Here is a 17,993-nt window from a genome sequence, read left to right as displayed (position 1 = left end):
AGTTAAGCAAACAAGCCAGGAGCAGATGGCCAAGGCAAAAACCCTCCAGTGGCCTCCAACAACATCTGCTGGAGGCATGGAGACTCTCCACAGGATGGCAGCAATGTCTGCAGTTACAGCTGGTAGAGATTAAACAGATGCCATTTTGGGTGGGATGACATGGGTGAGCAGAATTTGCCCCAGCTCACAGTAAGAACTGATGGGAAGTACTGATTTGCTGGCTCAAACTAAGGGTGAGCACACACAGCATGGAACCTGACAGCCCTCCAGCCCGAGATATGGAAGAAGAAAGTTGAAGTTGGTGCTGCAGATGGTCACACATCTCAGTTTGTTGGAAGCAGCCAAGTTGAGCCCTTGGGTGCTATCTCAGCCTGCACTACACTGCCCTTCAACCTGCAAACCTTCTTTATATCAGCTGCCTCATAGCCCTTGGTCTCAGTATCAAAGGGGAATCACTCACCTGCAGTGAACCAGAGGGTCAAGAACACTGTGGGTTCAGACACTGTGGGTTTGACACCCCCAGTGAACCTCAGATCCCTGCCTTACCTAGGAAGCTGCCATACACTGAGTCAGGTCATTTGTCCATCTAGCTGAGTATTGTCTGAACAGACTGGTAGGGGCTTCTCCAAGATTGCAGGCAGTTCTGTGCCATGTGTGAATCCACTCTCATAATCCAGTGCAATGATAACAGTCCTGCCATTTGCTTGTCCACAGTCCTGCTGCTTCACAGCTGAAGCTGAAGCCAATCTTTACATAGGTTTGAAATTCACAATTTCTTGCTATTTCGTCACCCAAAATGTGAATCATAAATTTTGAACTCAAAATCTGCAGTTGGAATTCATTTTTTTTCCTTCAGAATTTGAATCTGAATCCTTCAGATATGTTAGGATATATTTTGTTTTGATTTTTGCTGACTTCACAGGTGGTATGGTGGTTAGAGTGTTGGACTAGGGCCAGGGAGACCTGACAGAAGAACATAAGAACAGCCCTGCTGGGCCATGTAGTCCAGCATCCTGTTTCACATAGTGGACCACCAGATGCCTCTGGGAGTTCACAGGCAAGAGGTATGTGCATGCCCTCTCTACTGCTGTTGCTCCCCTGCAACTGGTATTGAGAGGCATCGTGCCTCTGAGGCTGGAGATGGCCCACAGCCACCACCCTCGCACTTTAAAGGATAGCTTTTGCCAAACCAGATACTGCCCAGTTCCTGTCAGCTGTTCCCCAGGCGTCATTTTAAAAGCTGTTCTGCAACCTTTTTGATTTTAAATGCCAGCAGTCTGGTTCCATCTTGGTTCAAGTGCAGCCCATCTCTTTTGTACAGGCCTTGCTTGCCCCAAAATGTATCCCAGTGCCTAACAAATCTAAACCCCTCCTCTCGGCACCAACGTCTCATCCACACATTGAAACCCCTCAGCTCTGCCTGTCTCACTGTACCTGCGCGTGGAACAGGTCACATTTCTGAGAATGCTACCTTGGGGGTCCTGGACTTCAATATTCTACCTATCAGCCTAAATTTGGCTTCCAGGACCTCCCGACTACATTTCCCCACATCATTGGTGCTGACATGCACCACGACAGCTGTCTCCTCCCCAGCACTGCCTAAGAGCCTATCTAGACGCTGCATAATATCCGCAACCTTCGCAGCAGGCAGGCAAGTCACCGTGCAGTCAACATGCAGGTCACAAACCCATCTCTCTATACCTCTAATGATCGAATCACCCACTACGAGGCCCCCACCCCCCAGAGGATTATCCCCTGTGTAAGAGGATATGGGCTCATCATCCATGGAAGGGGTCCCTTCTAAAGGAGCATTTCCTTCTTCCTCAGACCGATGTCCTCCTTGCCCGAGACCTTCTTTCTCCCTGACAGCAGAGGAGCTATCAGCCCTGGAGTGGGATGTCTCTATCACGTCCCTGAAGGTCTTGTCCACATGCCTCTCTGTCTCTCCGAGCTTCTACAGATCCATCACCTTGGTCTCAAGGGAACAAACTTACTCCCTGAGAGCCAGGAGCTCCTTGCACCTAGCACACACCCATGACTTCTGCCCATGGGGCAAATAGTCATACATGTGGCACTCTGTGCAATACACCTTCAGTTTCATGGGGTGATCCCTGGTTCTAGTGTTGTGAGAGAGGGAGAAAAATGTGTGAGCAGTAGAAGATATTCCCTTCAGGGGATGGGGCCGCTCTGGGAAGAGCACCTGCATGCTTGTATGCAGAAGGTTCTATGTTCCCTCCCTGGCATCTCCAAAAAAGGGCTGAGAGAGACTCCTGCCAGCAACCTTGGAGAAGCCACTGACTTGACGCTGAGCATCATGGACTTAGCCATAGCCCCTTTGTTGCCCTTAAATGAGCGTGTTAGATACCTTGTAACCCCTGTAGCCTATCTTTTCTACCTGCAGCTCCTTCAACACTGTAGAGCATTTTTTTGTTTTGTTTTGTTTTTGGTTTTTTTTGCAAGATTTAACACCCTGCCTTCTGCTCTGGTGGAGGGTAGATATAAAAAACTTCCATACCATCTACGCTTCTGTCCTTGTGATGCTAATAATCAGGTAGAAAAGTTAGAGCAAGTGATTCTCTGTTGTGAACTATATAACAATGTCAGGTTGTTGACCTTTCTTACACCTTTGTTGAGCATGCCTAGGGAGTCTGCTCCTTACCAAATGGTTGAATTTCTGTTATCTGGTTTAATTCCTTATATTACTCATCAGGTTGCTAAATTCTGTGCAGCAGCATTAAAAATAAGGCGGGCTACAGTTAAAATATTTGCTAACTGCTAATTCCAAATAAGTATTACTGTCTGTAAATTTGTTTTAATCTTTCTTTTTAAAACACTTTTTTAATACACATACTGTACTGCAAAGTATAAGTTAATGTTTTATGCTGGTTCATTCATTCATTCATTTGATTTCTATACCACCCTTCCAAAAATGGCTCAGGGCAGTTTACACAGAGAAATAACAAATAAATAAGATGGATCCCTGTCTCCAAAGGGCTCACAGTCCAAAAAGAAACATAAGATAGACACCAGCAACAGTCACTGGAAGCACTGTGCTGGGGGTGGATAGGGCCAGTTACTCTCCCCCTGCTAAATAAAGAGAATCACCAGGTTAAAAGGTGCCTCTTTGCCAAGTTAGCAGGGGTTAAGACTGCAATCAAAGATTTGATTTGGAGAAGCCGCTGCCAGTCTGGGTAGACAAAACTGAGCTAGATGGACCAATGGTCTGACTTGGTAGAAGGCAGCTTCCTATGTTCCTATCTAAAATTGGCTCCAATTTCCTGGCTCCAGATGGTAACATGGTATCAATCTCCCTACAGATCCTTGGAACCCACTGCTTGCTTTTGTCTGTTGTTATCCTCCAGTGTGAACACTTACCTACCCCCTTCTTCCTTTTTTTTAAAACACCAGTTACCAATGCAGAACTAATTATTTAGCAAGAGAATCTCTCTCATCCTTGGATACCAGGGAAAGATGATGGAGAGGCACTCATATTCCCCTTTCCACCTCTTTTAATTGTAGCACAGGCAACTTCCCTCAGTCACAAATGCGTGCTTTTGCATGTCACAAAAACGTCAGATTCCAACCCGACCTGACAGTGGAACTGTCAAAAGAGGCTCCTCCCAGCTGCCGGGTCAGGTTGGAGATCTGACAGCTCTGTTGAACCTCCCCCCTGCCCCCGCACTCTCCATCACCCCTCTTCTTCCTCCTTTCCTTGTGATTCAGTGGGGATAGGGGACAGAGACTGTGTTGCTTCCACCAGTGGGGATGTGCACAGTAGCTCGATTCGAACCAGTCTGATTTCGAACCGGACCAGCCCCTGTTCTAAGAACCGGTTTCCAAGCCAGTTCAGGGATACTTTTAAAGGAGAATCCATGAGGATTACAAGTAAAGGGGGCATCCCTAATCCCTATCCTAAAGGTGCCAGGGAAGTGGCAAGAGAAAGGGGATTCTGTACCTTCAGCAGAGGCAGCAATGCAGCAGCGGAGACATCAGAGGCAACAAGTGGCAGTGGCGGGAGCTCCTCCAAGCTTGGCCTCCTTAATGACAGCCTGGGCCAGCTGCAGCCTGGTTCGGGCCTCTCCACACATGTGGAGGCCATTCTTTGTGACCTCTGCGCCTACGCGGAAGCCATTTGCATCACCACGTGATTTGCATGGTGATGCAAATGGCCTCCGCACATGCACAGAAGTCACAGAAACGGCCACCACAGTTGATAGCCAAACTGGACTGGACCCGATTCGGCAGAACCCGAAGCCAAACTGGCCAAACAGCCGGCTCGAATATGTCCTCCTGAGCAAAGATGAATCATGCACCCACAGGGAGCTGCATTCCACAGACTTTTCCTTAACTTCCCATGACTGCAGAATCAGTGGGTGGGGGACAAACAATTCGAGAAGCACCTGCATCACTCACAGGATTTAGAAGGAAAGTTAAAGAAAAGAGATCCCTTTTAAATCCCAGGTTGTGGAAGACAGCTCTCTGTGTGTGTGTGCGCGCATGTGCACACGTGCTTCACCTTCACTCCGGAGGGAGCAACACAACCCATTCCCAACACAGGGAAAGGAGGAGGTGGCGGCAGTGGTGAGGGTCCAACAGAGAAGCCGCTGGATCTCCAACAGAGATTGCCAGAAGAGGCTAAGCGAGGCTCCCAACCGTGAGCTCCCAACAGGTTCTGACTGGTGGAAGGCTCCCTTGTATCATTCTGCCAATTCCCGACAAGGGACATGGGCGTTCTGCCAATTCCCGACATGGGACAAGTCGGGTCTGACAGATCTGTCAGATCCGAAATGACACACAGACCTAGCTTGCTGAATACTTTGGGTCAAGCTTCCGGACACATCGCTCAGTCAATGCTGAGTTCTTGCACTGCATGGCCTTTTGCACACTCAAAGTCTGCTTCATCAGAATCCCCAAATGGAGCTGAGCTCTTGACAGCTGAAGTCATTGGCAAGCTGTGAAAGCACATGCTTTGACAATGGGAAAAGCTGCTAACTGACCCATACATTCTGTCTCATGCCACCATCGACGTCAACAGGTTACTGCCACTATTACCATTTGCTGCATTTCTCTTTGGAACTGTGAAGAGCATTAGCTGTAACAAATCTGCTACGATATGCATTGTGACATCTCAAAATGGAAGAAAAAAGAACCAAGAGCTCCTGATCTTGCTGGAGGAGAAGCCAAATCTCTTCCAGTTTACACTGAGGTTGAAGCTCGAACCTCCAGCAAGAAAGAAGTGCTGCTGGTGGTGGTGATGATGATGATGATCAGTGATGCTAGTGTTGGGTGCATTGGGGTTTCCCCTAACCTTAATGGAGTTACATTTCCACTGAAGGAAGAAATGTTTTGTTGGAGAGCAGGGACAGCCAAGGTATTGCAGGGCCTGAGGTGAGGCACCAAATGCTGCCTTGCCCCATGTCCCTGCTGGTGGCCAGTCCCCTTTCAGAACTGACGCTTGCAAGCTATAAAAGAAGGGGAAGTTGTTAGCAGCCTCCACTTACAAGCTGGCTTGGTTTGAGCCAGGCTCAATGTCAAACCAGCTCAGTTTGACAGGTTCAGGGTCAAACCGGACATGCCTTGGCCAGTCCAAGTTCAAACTGAACTAGTTTGAAGCTCTACTGGTAAAGGGGAATCCGGATTCCCCTTTACCAGTAGAGCTCCAACCCAATTCAAATTGGTCTGGTGGTTGAACTAGACCAGGACCAGTTCAACGACAACCAAAACCAAACCAGGCCAGGTCAGTATGAATCCAGTTCGGATTTGAACCAAACCAGTAAAATCAGTTTTGTGCACATCCCTACCTACACTTCCCTCCTCATGCTTTCTTGCAAGCTTCTCCCTTTGCATGTAATCCTTGAAAGGCTAGTGAGGGTCAGATTGGTCCCAAAGAGCTCCTCCAGTGGCATCAATGGGAGAGCATCTTGCTGCCCTACAAGCACCCCACTAACCTCTAACCTGAGGCAACCACCTCACCTTGCCTTATGAAAGGAACACCCCTGTTTTCTGGACCCTATCTGGATTCCCAGGTGGTGGTGGTAATGGTGCTCAGGACTGCCGTTTCCCAGGTTCAGCTGGCAAGCTAGCTGTAAGCCTTGACAACAGGGACATAGGAAGCTGCCTTATTCTGAATCAGACCCTTGGTCCATCTAGCTCAGTATTGTCTACACAATACTGGCAGCAGCTTCTCCAAGGTTGCAGGCAGGAATCTCTCTCAGCCCTATCTTTGAGATGCTGCCAGGGAGGAAACTTGGAGCCTTCTACATGCAAGCACATGCAGGTAGTGCTCTTCCTAGAGCGGCCACATCCACTAAGGAGTGGATCACATGTAGTGATCTTAGATTGCTCACGTGTAGTCTCCCATTCAAATGCAAGAAAGGGTGGGCTCTGCTTAGCCAACAACCCATGCTTGCTATCACCAGACCGGCTCTCCTCCCCAACAGTCATCCATGTTTCCATAACCTCTTCTTTGGGTTACTCTGATGTGCACTGTGGGAATGGAACTTGCCCTAGAAATAGTTCAGACAGACATTGATGTTGGTACCAAATGGCCTCAAAATCATGCTGTCTGACTTAGGGATTCGTCCCCTAGTTCTAGATATACAGAATCTGTAGAAGATTGGAAACCATGTTTATTGTATTTAAAGAACTATTTTCCTACCATGGACTTTACAGCAGGGTTTGAAATTTAGTAAAAATTGCAGGTTGGGTAGACTAACTGTGTTTGTAAGGGTTTAAATTTTTTTCTAAAATTATTATTATAGCAAGGGTAAATTTTATAGCTGATGATTCACAAAGAGATGTGTGCAGGAAGTCCACTTTTGTTTATTTGTTAATGATAATATTACTATTGTTAAAATCAATAAAAATTGGATTTGGGGGGAAAAAAGATATACAAAATCTGTGATTAGTTGCTCAGTGGTGAGGAAAAAGGCCTTCCAACAGGATCAGACAACCTCTCCTCTATATTACTCTTCTCGTGTTTCTGAGTTAAGCCTGATCATCTGTATATTTCTCTTAGGCATACCTGTTGTTAATCCTATGCGTGGCAGCTCTCATGAGAGTTCACAAGCAGCTGCCGGATAGTGGTGGGGAGGATGGGGGAGACAGCAAGCGGGGAGAGAAAGAGGTGGCCAGGCTGGCCACAGGGGGTTGGGAAAGTGGCAGCCAGGCCTGCTGGCCAGCGGGCAGTAAGAGAAAGTGGACTGGGTGGGGGAGAATGGACTGGGGCTGAAAGGAGGGAGGAGAATGGACTGGGGCTGAAGGGAGGGGGAGAACGGACTGGGGCTGAAGACAAAATGAAAATGGCAGGGAGAGACAGGGAGAACTAAGGGTGTAGATCAGGCCTGCTCAACTTTGGCCCCCCAGCTGTTTTTGGACTACAACTACCATAATCCCTAGCCATAGCAGCCAATAGCCAAGAATTATGGGAGTTGTAGGCCAACATCTGCAGTAGGGCTGAAGTTGAACAGGCCTGGTGTAGATGCTCTGTGCCGGATAAGCTAGTTCTAAATATTGGCTGACATTTTGCACAGTATTAGAATTGTGTAACAGGATCTGTGCCGGTGGAAAATTGCTCCCCCTTTGCTTGCATTTGCCTGCTCAGTAACACGCTGTAAGGGCCTGCAGTGCTAAGAAGCACCTATGCAGAAGCCCTTTGCTGCTCCTATTCCTAACACTGCTCAGAACGTTAACCTTTTTCTGGAGCTGAACCAGATTCAAATTCAACTCCTGTGTGATTTTTTTAAAAACACATAAACAAGTCAGAGCTTGAAATAAATTTGGAGGTTGCAGTCCTGGGATAACTGATTACATTTGCTCTCCAATTAAGCCAGAATATTAGAATCCTCCTCTCTGCAGTGAAAAGTTCAGAGCAGCCTTTAAAGTGTTTATTTCCTTAGAGGAGAGAGCAACTAAGACAGAACTTGAATAAATTTGTGCACACACCTCACAGACCTTTTCCTCTGTGAATTTTCATGTCAAATATTCATCAGATAGTCTCTGAATATTCACGGAATATCTGAGATCAGCATTTGGACCCTGGGTGATGTCTAGAGAGAAGCAGATTCCCTCACTCCTTCTCTGTTGAAAAGGTAGTTTTGGTATGCTTAAAATTTGGAATCTATTGAAATGGCAATAGATTTTTCAGAAGGAAAATGTTAGTTCTTTGACGTGTGTGTGTGTGTGTGTGTGTGTGTGTGTGTGTGTGTGTGTGTGTGTGATTTTAGGGAGGGAAATCAACTTTTCCCAAAGCAGTGCTCCAGGGCAGTATAAGAACAACTAGAGCAATAAAACAAATATTTTAAAAATACTTTATTATTTTAAAATTATTGCATAGGAGTACATGAATATCAAAACAGTAACACCCACCTTAAAATAAGAGATTCTTTTAAGAAAGATTCTTTTAAGAAAATATTGACCAGCAAGAGCATATCAGCACTTTTAGCCAAACTAAAAAGCAATAATAAAAAATACATTCCTTCAAAAAATAGCTGCTTTTGCTTGTTTTTGGTGAATGCATTCCAGAGGTAGAATTCCAGAAGAACTCCCGTTTCTGATGTTACGAGTTCTGCTCTGGTAAGCATTTGGGGACCCCTTTATCCCAGCAGAAATTTGTCAGAGTGGTGCCGCTCACCTGGGCTCATCTCAGCTGCAACTGATTTGCCCCAACCTAGCTTCAAATAAAGCACAAGGCATTTGCAGGCTGTTGATTGGCTGAGGCTGCAGGATGGGGAGGAACTTAGTGCTCTCAGCAACACGCCCCTTCCCAGGAACTCATTCAAGGTTAAGTAGGCATCCCTTCCATCCATCCTAAGCATCGTGTGGACTTTGCTAGTGGTGCCGCTCATGAAACAGCAGCTTGGGAAGGCAGAACCATTCTCAATACGATGGAGGTGGAGCCAGTGGTGACGTTAACAAATCTACACTGAAAAAAATAAGGGATTTTTGATGCCAGCTGTTGGAAATTCTCTGTGGTGAGAGAATCCCTTTCTCATTATAGCAGAGTGCACAGAGGCACAACACAGCGGTAGTTTAGTTAGGCATGCGTGTGTGCTGAGAGTAAAGTAACTTGGAGCCAATTCATAGTTTCAAATCAATATAAAAGGCATTTATTAAGGAACTCCATTCTAGATAGGAAAGTGAGGAGTTAGGATCTCTAATCTATCTGTCTAGCTGAATGCAGATGGATTCTGCATCCTCTCTGCACATATGGTGCAGGGAGAGAGGCTTGCCATGTTGCAAGGTAGGCGGGCAGGTAGGAAGAAAGAGAGAAGGAAGGAAGTTGAATCTTGACCCTCTAGCCCTCTGACTTACTAGTCTGTCCTCCACTGTCTGAGGCAAAGAGACAGCGCAAAGTCCTTTAACTTCCAACCCAGCACTCCTGAATTCTGGGAGGATTTTGCTGCAGGACAGGAGAGAAGCAAGCAGAGGTGCTCTTACACCCGGCCGATGGGGCCCCGGCCTGTGGCCTCCAAAGTCCCGGGGGGGGGGCTCCCGGCACTGTGAGCCCCCACACCACCAGGAGCTCCTCCACTGCCACAAGCTCTCCCGCTGCCGCCACGAGGCCAAACCTCCGATCTTTGCAAGTATTCTAGTTGCCATGTGTCCGGCTGGTGGTGGGGGGTGAGCCTGAGCAGGCCTCCCACCGTGGTGGTGGTAGGCGGAGTGGGAGTGGCTGCTGAGTTGACTGTCCACGCAATAGTCACTGAGGCGGATGGTCAGCCCAGCGGCCGCTCCAGCTCTGCCCACCGCCACCACCATAGGGGGCAGGCCTGCTCAGGCTCACCCCCCACCCACCCCTGGTGTGCACATGGCAGCAAGAATACTTGCAAAGATGGGCAATTCAGCCAGGCGGCAGCAGCACAGGGGGCTTGTGGCAGCAGGCGGGCTCACGGCAGTGGGGAGGCCTCGTGTTGGGAGTGGTCTGGGCACCCAAATTACCTAGGTGCACCACTAGGAGCAAGAGAGACGACTTTGTGGGAGAAGAAAGCGGAGAGAAATGACTGGGAGAAAGAGCACATGCAACCCTGAGAGCTGGGAGAGAGCAGGGGAAATTTAAAATGGTACAGCCATGCTCCCACTCAGCCAGCATAGTCTTGGCCAGAAGGGATGTGAAGCAAAACCAAGGTCTGGAAAGCTAATTCAGATGAGCATCCATCCATCCAAACATACAGTTTATATAGCTTTATACCATTTATTTCCACTCTTCTCTTACACCAAAGAAATAAAAGCATTCCAAACTGAAGCCAACATGCAATTAAAATGGCAATTAAATAAATGCAGCATTTTACACAAACAAATTCTCATAACTAAAGAGCCACACAATTCTTTGAACTTGGGTCTTTCAAACAGCAGAAACTCCTCGCTGTCATGAGACATTTGAAACTGATGGGAGTTTCAAAAGGGCTAGCATCTGATACTGGCATGTGGGTCTATTCAAAGGGAAAACATTAAAACAGCCCAGTGGTGTGCCCAGCTGTTTAGGCCAGCTTATATTAACCCTTCAGATCCCAGACAGCAGTTATAAAACCGAGTCCACTCCTGATCCTGCCTGACTGGCTGGTTTAAATATTATTTTTTCTATTAGATTCTAATATTTAAGAGCTGGTGCTTATTTAGATTATTTATTCACATAAGATGTTTATCACCTGCTTTTCTCCTCCAAAACAGAGGCTGTTAATGGAGTTAATGTAAAAGCAAAAATGAACAATATAACCATCCATTAAGCCCCAAACACATTTCAAGGTAGAAAAACAATATGTGTTAACTCAAAAGAGAGCAAAGCCGTAAAGCCTCCACACAAATGTGGCTTGTTGAATTTTTTTAAAGTCATTGAACAGTGGTGGTACGCTGACAAAAAGGGAACAAAGTGAGTCTCCAGTGGCAGGGAGTTCCACATACTGGTGTCCATCACAGAAAAAGCCTGCTTATGCATCACTGCCAATCAAACTTCCATGAATGGTGGAATGCCCAAGAGGGGTTCAACAGCTGGTCACAAGCAATTGGTAGTTTCATATATGGAAAAAGTGTTCTAGGGTTGCATGGTCGGATGTGTCTGACAGGATATCAGACCGAATACAGTCATCTGTCGCCAACCGCAGGTTTCCCAATTGGGGATTTGAGTATCTGCAACTGGGAATTGTTGCAGGTCTCACCAACCATGACCTGAGTATCTGTGGTTTGGTGAGATTTTTTGGAAATTTGGGGGTTTGGGGAGTCTTTCAAAGACCATTTCTAAGGGTCAGGGATCATTACTGGAGGTCAGGGGAGATTTTCAGGGGTTTGGGGTGATTTTGGTGGTTTCAGGGGTGATTTTTGAGGAGCTGGGGGCAATTTCCGGGGTCAGAGGGTCATTTCTGGGGGTCAGGGGGCAGTTTTTCTATTTGTAACTGGTTTTTCTGGTCTTTTTATGACCGGGTTAGGTCTTCCCCTAACCCTCCATTCGCCATTGTTTTCAATGGCTCTCCAACTGCAAATTCACCAACCATGAGGTTTTCCAGGAATAGAACCCTGGCGAGGGACGAGGGACGACTGTATGTCATGTGTCAGACACTATTGGAATGAATGACAGGTGGGCACTCTAAGGCTAAGCCCGCTCTCCTCGCTAACCTTCTAGAGGCTCTTCTCACTAATCGTGAGAAGAGCCTCAATGTCGTCTTCATTATGAACCCCACTGCCCATTGAGATCATCAGGAGAGGTCCATCTGCAGTTGCCACCGGCTCATCTGGTGGCTACTTGGGGGACGGGCCTTTTCTGCTGCTGCCCCAAAGCTTTGGAACACGCTTCCTGCTGAAATAAGTGTCTCCCGATCTCTGACAACCTTTTAAAAGTCTTTAAACACACCTATTCACCCAGGCTTTTAATTAAATATTCTTTTAACAGTTTTAACATCATTTTAAACTGTAGTTTTAAATTTTAAATTGTTGTAATGTTTTAACTTTTACTATATCATTTATTTTGTTTTAACTACTCTTTTAAGTTTTCTATTGATATTTATTTTAACTAATGTTAGAGCACTGAAACGCAGTCTGCACTTGCCTCTCTGTAGAATAGTTTCCATCAAACTATTAATATTCCTGATTCCACTCCACTGCCTTGTCCTTGCATAGCACAGTTCTTTCCTTTGGATTCTACAGTGAGAAGGAGAGAGAGAAAGGGCTTGCAGATTTCTGCTCTGTGCAAAAAGAAGAAGAAAAGAAATGCACAAAATTCATGGTTTTCTGCTCCCTTTGTGATTTTAATTTCAGCACTATTTTTCTTCGGTTTGTTCAAGTTTTGCTTTCACTACAGCCAGAAGATTTTTATTTTCATCCCATTTCCTCCAGATCTGACCCCATTCTGTCTGTGAACCCCCTTGTGTTCGCCAGCTAGAGATTAAACTGATTCAGCACCCCATTTGGAGAATGACCTTCTAAAGACCATGAGGTGGTAGCTGAACTCTGAAGAATGAAAACGCAAGGAAACCACACGAAGAGATTTTTTAACAAGGCATCCTTCAAAGGCAAAGAAATAGGGGCATGCATTGTAGGACTTCTCTAAGGGATCAGACTTGCAACGTTTCAGAAAGAGGAGATAAAAGGACCTCATTCTAGATGCAATTAAAATAAGTGCACATGCTGTACACTTGCCATTGATTTCACTAGAAGAACCAGCTGTACTGGGAGAGATTCCAGAAAACTGGTAAATAAGGACAGTTGGGGACTATAGGGCTATTCACATGATTATCAAAATGAAGGAGAAATGCAACCCGGGTTTGCAGGCTTGTGAGAACCCATGCAACTCCCTCCAACCCAGCTCACTCAAATGTGGGTAGCCCAGATCTTCTACCTTCTTCTTTACTGAGGTAGGATAAAAATAGCCCTACGCTGGTGTGTTGATAATGTGGTGTGCTTGCTCCTTCTAGGAGTCCCCAGAAGAGAGTGGCCATGTTTGTAATAGAGCACTGTGGCTACAGGGGCTGGCGCCTGTGAATAAACCACTCTGCAGAGCACACTCTGGAGCTATTCACACAAGCAGAAAATAGAGTCACCTCCTGAATGCAGCTGGAAACCTATTTTTACCTCATAGCAAACAGACAAGTATATGCTGCAGTCTCGGCAGGGAGGGTGAGTGACTGACGATTAACTTCTTAAGGTTCGCCAGCCACAGGTAGCATTGTTGGTCCTCCAGCCCCGCCCCTGGCAACAGCAGCTCTGTGAGTGGACAGGCCAAGCACGTGACCCAAGGAGACCACTCAGAGGGCTCCAAGCTGCAGTCCCGCTTTGCTGCTCCCTGATTGGTAGCCTCAGTTAACCCTTTCCTGGCAACTGCAGCACTGTCAAAGGCACTGAACTCCGTCCCCATGCCCAAAACACCCTGCTCACCACAAGGCAGGAGAGAGAAGAGAGCAGCTGCAGCTGCAGCTACCAGCAAAGGAAAAAGCCAACATGAACACACACAAACCTCAACACACACCCCAGATCCAGGAGGGACACAGCAGATGCCCCCTGGAGCAGTTGCCAGATGCAGGTGAGAGCAGTCGCCAGATGCCCCCACAACTAGCACAGGCACTAAGCTGGTGGCAAAGGCGATGAGATGTGTCTCCTACCACCCCTGTCCAGTTGCCCCCCTGATCACAGTGGATGGGAGGACAAGCAGGCAATGGGGAGTGTGCACCTGCCCTCCATGCAACCTGTGCCACCACCCCCTTCACTCTTGCTGTGGCAGCCCCCATCGCCCCGTCTCACCGTACAACAGCATGGTTTGGGAAGGCAGAAGGGGGAACCTGCCCCGTCCCCTCACCCTCCCTGCAGCTGTGGCCTCCGTGGCACCCCCCATCCCACTGTATCGTGTGTGTAGAAGGTAAGAACCCCCCTTGCCCCCCCCACTGCCGCCGTAGCCAAGTGGCGACTCTGCCTCCCCATCAATCTGCCACTGCTACTCCCTGCCAGCCTCCCAAATAACAGGTAAGTCCATCTGCAACCCATTTTGGTCCACTGTGCATGCACAGAGGCCACTCACGTTACCAGGCGAGTGGGTGTAGGAGCTGCTCTGCCCACTGCTGAGCCCACTGCTGCCACCCCAAGCACCGCCGCTGCCATTGCCGCCATGAGACCAAAACACTTTGCAAGTATCCTAGTCACCATGTGCGCACTGCATCCCCCCCACCAGCCGGAGCAGTGGTGGGCAGAGCGGGAGCGGCTGCTGGGCTGACCCTCCGCCTCCCTGACCCTTGCGTGGACAGTCTGTCAATCCAGCGGTCACTCCTGTTCCACCCCCCGCCGCCACGGGAGCCTGCTCCAGCCCCCCCCCCCCCCCCGCCGCACACATGGTGGCTAGAATACTTGCAAAGATCAGCAGTTCACCTCATAGTCTCCCATTCACATACAAACCAGGGCAGACCCTAATAAGCCAAGGGGACAATTGATGCTTGCTACCCCAGTTCCAGTTCCAAAGAGAGGACTAGTATGGGCAAGCACCCCCTCAGAAAAGTAGTTGCACCCCCCCACCTGCCCTCATTTCTGTTTCAGAAATCTTACATGTGGGATACAGCTTGCCCAACCAGAAATGGACTTTGCCCCTTTTGTGCCACTCCCATTTTTTTCTGATAGGCTTTTTAATCTCTACTCTACTCTACTCTAATCTAATCTAATCTAATCTAATCTGCTATAGCAGTTTCCTGCTCTGAGCAGGGGGTTGGACTAGAAGATCTCCAAAGTCCCTTCCAGTTGGACAATTCTATTATTCTAATGATAGCTCTTTTTTTCCCTTCAGATAATAGGCTCATTATCGGTCTCAATTATGGACCCGCAACAAAATACTGCAGTATATTCCTGGTGTGCATTACCTGAGCCTGTGGCCAAACATGGTGAAAAAACAGAAGTTAGCAACAAACATAACAGTCCCGATAACTTGGATCTTACTTCATATGCATTTCCCCCTGTTTTCTGGGTGTTTCTGTGAGGAGGGCAGAGGTGGCCCTAGTTCAGCCCGCCTCCAGCACCCACCTAGCCACACCCCCGCCTCTGATGTCAGAGGCAGGGGTGTGTGGTTTCCCTTGCAGATGGGGCCACGCCCCCTATTTGTGAGCAAATTCCGGCCAGCACCACATTTGCAGCGCAGCTGGGAGCATCTCTCCCTGCTTTAAAAGGCATGTTCCCGGCCAGGCTGGGAAGCTGGTGCTGGCTAAGCTTCTCAAAAATGGAGCTGCACAGTAGGCAACTGAACACTATTTGTTGAGAAGATAAACAGTGGGGAAGGTCGACTACATGCATGCCCTGCTGTGTGCTTCCTGGAAGTATCAAGCTGGATGAGAGCCAGCATAGTGTGGAGATTAGAGTGTGGGACCAGAGGGGCCTGAGTTCAAATCCCCGTTCAGCCATAAAACTCACTGGGTGACTCTGGGCCAATCACTTTTCTCTCAGCGTAGCCTACCTCACAGTTGTAAAGTTGTTGTAAAGATAAACATCACCATGTGCATCACTCTGGGCTCCCCAGAAGAAGACAGAAATGTAAAAATAAATAAATGTGAGGGAAAGAAGAAGGATGCAGAACTAGGTGGAATGTTCTGGTGCAGCATAGTTACTCTATGTTCTTAAAGTTCTTTGCAAATGAAAGGTTTGCAAAAGAAGGAAAACAGTAGTCCTTTTTCTGAGTGATTGCTGAATGTTGAACTAGTCTTATGAATGCCAATAGTCAAAGATAGCCCAAGGTATTACTGTGCCTGAGGCAATACACCATAAGTTGTGTTGGACCATAGCCCTGACAGCTCCAGTCCTCTTTTAGAATTGACCTTTGCAAGCTTTACATAACATAAGAACAGCCCCGCTGGATCAGGCCCAAGGCCCATCTAGTCCAGCATCCTGTTCCACACAGTGGCCCACCAGATGCCTTTGGGAAGCCCACAGGCAAGAGATGAAAGCATGTCTTCTCTCTTGCAGTTACTCCCCTGCAACTGGTATTCAGAGACATCCTGCCTGAAGGTAGCCTATAGCCATCAAGACAAGTAGCCATTGATAGACCTGCCCTCCATGAATTGGTCTAAGCCGCTTTTAAAGCCATCCAAGCTGGTGACCATCACCACATCCTGTGGCAGAGAATTCCACAGATTAATTATGTGCGGTGTGAAAAGGTGCTTCCTTTTGCCTGCCCTAAATTTCCTGGCCTTCAGTTTCATGGGATGACTCCTGGTTCTACTGTTGTGAGAGAAGGAGAAAAATTTCTCTCTGTCCACTTTCTCTAAAGGTAAAGGTAAAGTTGTGCCATTGAGTCAGTTTCGACTCTTCGCGACCACAGAGTGCTGTGGTTGTCTTTGCTAGAATACAGAAGGGGTTTACCATTGCCTCTTCCCACACAGTCTGAGATGATGCCTTTCAGCATCTTCCTATATCGCTGCTGCCCGATATAGGTGTTTCCCATAGTCCTGGAAACATACCAGCAGGGATTCAAACCAGCAACGTCTGGCTTGATAATCATGTCATTTCTTCACTGTGCCATTAGGTGGCTTCCACTGTCGACTCCACAGTTTCTCAACCACCGGTCCCTGGACCGCTGCCGGTCCCCGAAGGGTTGAGTGCCGGTCCCTGACTGGGAGTCAACCCCCCCACACACACACACACCCAACAACTGTCATCAAGGCACTCACTTCCTCAATTTTGCACATGGCACGGAAGAGGAAGAGTATCACGGAGGCATGGGACCCTTCTTGTGCCTTGCCTCCACGTGCTGCTGAGATCTTCCTACAGCTATCTTATTCCCTATCTTTACAGCTTCAAACTGTATGCGGTGCAGGGGCATGGAGCAAAAGGTATGGCAGTGGGCGCCACTTGAAGGGCTGCTGTTTCTTGCATGCTCATTGTTTGCAGCCAAAGGTTGATTGATTGAAACCCAGCTGCCTGTTGCGGCCGAGGCGCCTTGAGAGGGAATGCTGTTTCCCTCTTGCATTGGTGGGGGGTTGTGGTCCCTTGCTCCCCTGTAACCCCCTGGTCTGCACTGCTGGTGGAAGACAGCGGTCCCCTTTGTGACCTTGCCAGGGGGTGGAACCTCTAGCCGGGATCATGCCACAGTGAGGGCTAAGTGGCGGAGGGAGGGAGGAGGGATGACTTGGCTCAGTCTTTGCAGAAAGGGAGTGCAGGTGGACCTTCCTCGGGGGAGGGGGAGCAAGCACGCGTACCAAGGAGGGCTAAGTGGAGGAGGGAGGCGGCGTGGTACGGGGAAGAGGCAAGATACCATTTTGTGCGTTCATGCAAAAGGGTTATTGGATGAATGGCACTGGAATGAAGTGATCCTGGGGATTTGATGCCCAGCACGGTTCGTGTCCGATCCAAACTGATTTAAAACCAGCGGCCTGTTGCAGCCAAGGCACCTTGAGAGGAAACGCCGTTTCCCTCTTGCTTTGGTGGGGTGTTGTGGTCCCTCGGCCCCCTATAACCACCTGGTCTGCACCGCCGGTGGAAGACGGCGGTCCCCTTTATGACCTCGCCGGGTGTGGGGGACAACCTCTGGCCGGGATCATGCCACGGTGAGGGCTAAGCAGAGGGAGGAGGGCTGCCTTGGCTCACCTTGCAGGTACGCGCGGGCAGCATGTGGGACCATGTGAGCTGCGTGGCCCCAAAGGCAGGCTGGTGTGATTGGTGCATGCAGGGGAATTGGGAGGGGGGGCACAGAAGCGCGTGTTGTAAGAGAGGATGGGGGAACACCTGCTACACTCTGGTGCGCAAGGACAGCTCTTGGACCCAGGCGACCTTCCGAGTGCGGTCTGGTGCACCATGAGGCATCCACCACTACAACACCCAACATTCAAATGCAAACCATTCTGGACCCTGCTTAGCAAAGGGGACAATGCATGCTTGCTACCCCCAGACCAGTAGTCTTGGATTCAGGTAAATACAACATCCACCCCCCCTCTCTTCTTAACCAGAGCTATCACACATGGTGGACTGCAGCTCTGAATGTTTGCCGCCTCGCTCATTCCTCTTCCCAGTGCATAAAGTCAGATTTCTGGGCGACTGAACCT

The sequence above is a fragment of the Hemicordylus capensis genome, chromosome 10 (assembly GCF_027244095.1).
Source record: "Hemicordylus capensis ecotype Gifberg chromosome 10, rHemCap1.1.pri, whole genome shotgun sequence".
NCBI lineage: Eukaryota > Metazoa > Chordata > Lepidosauria > Squamata > Cordylidae > Hemicordylus > Hemicordylus capensis.
The sequence above is the reverse complement of the archived record's forward strand: the minus strand, read 5'-3'. Positions refer to the sequence as shown.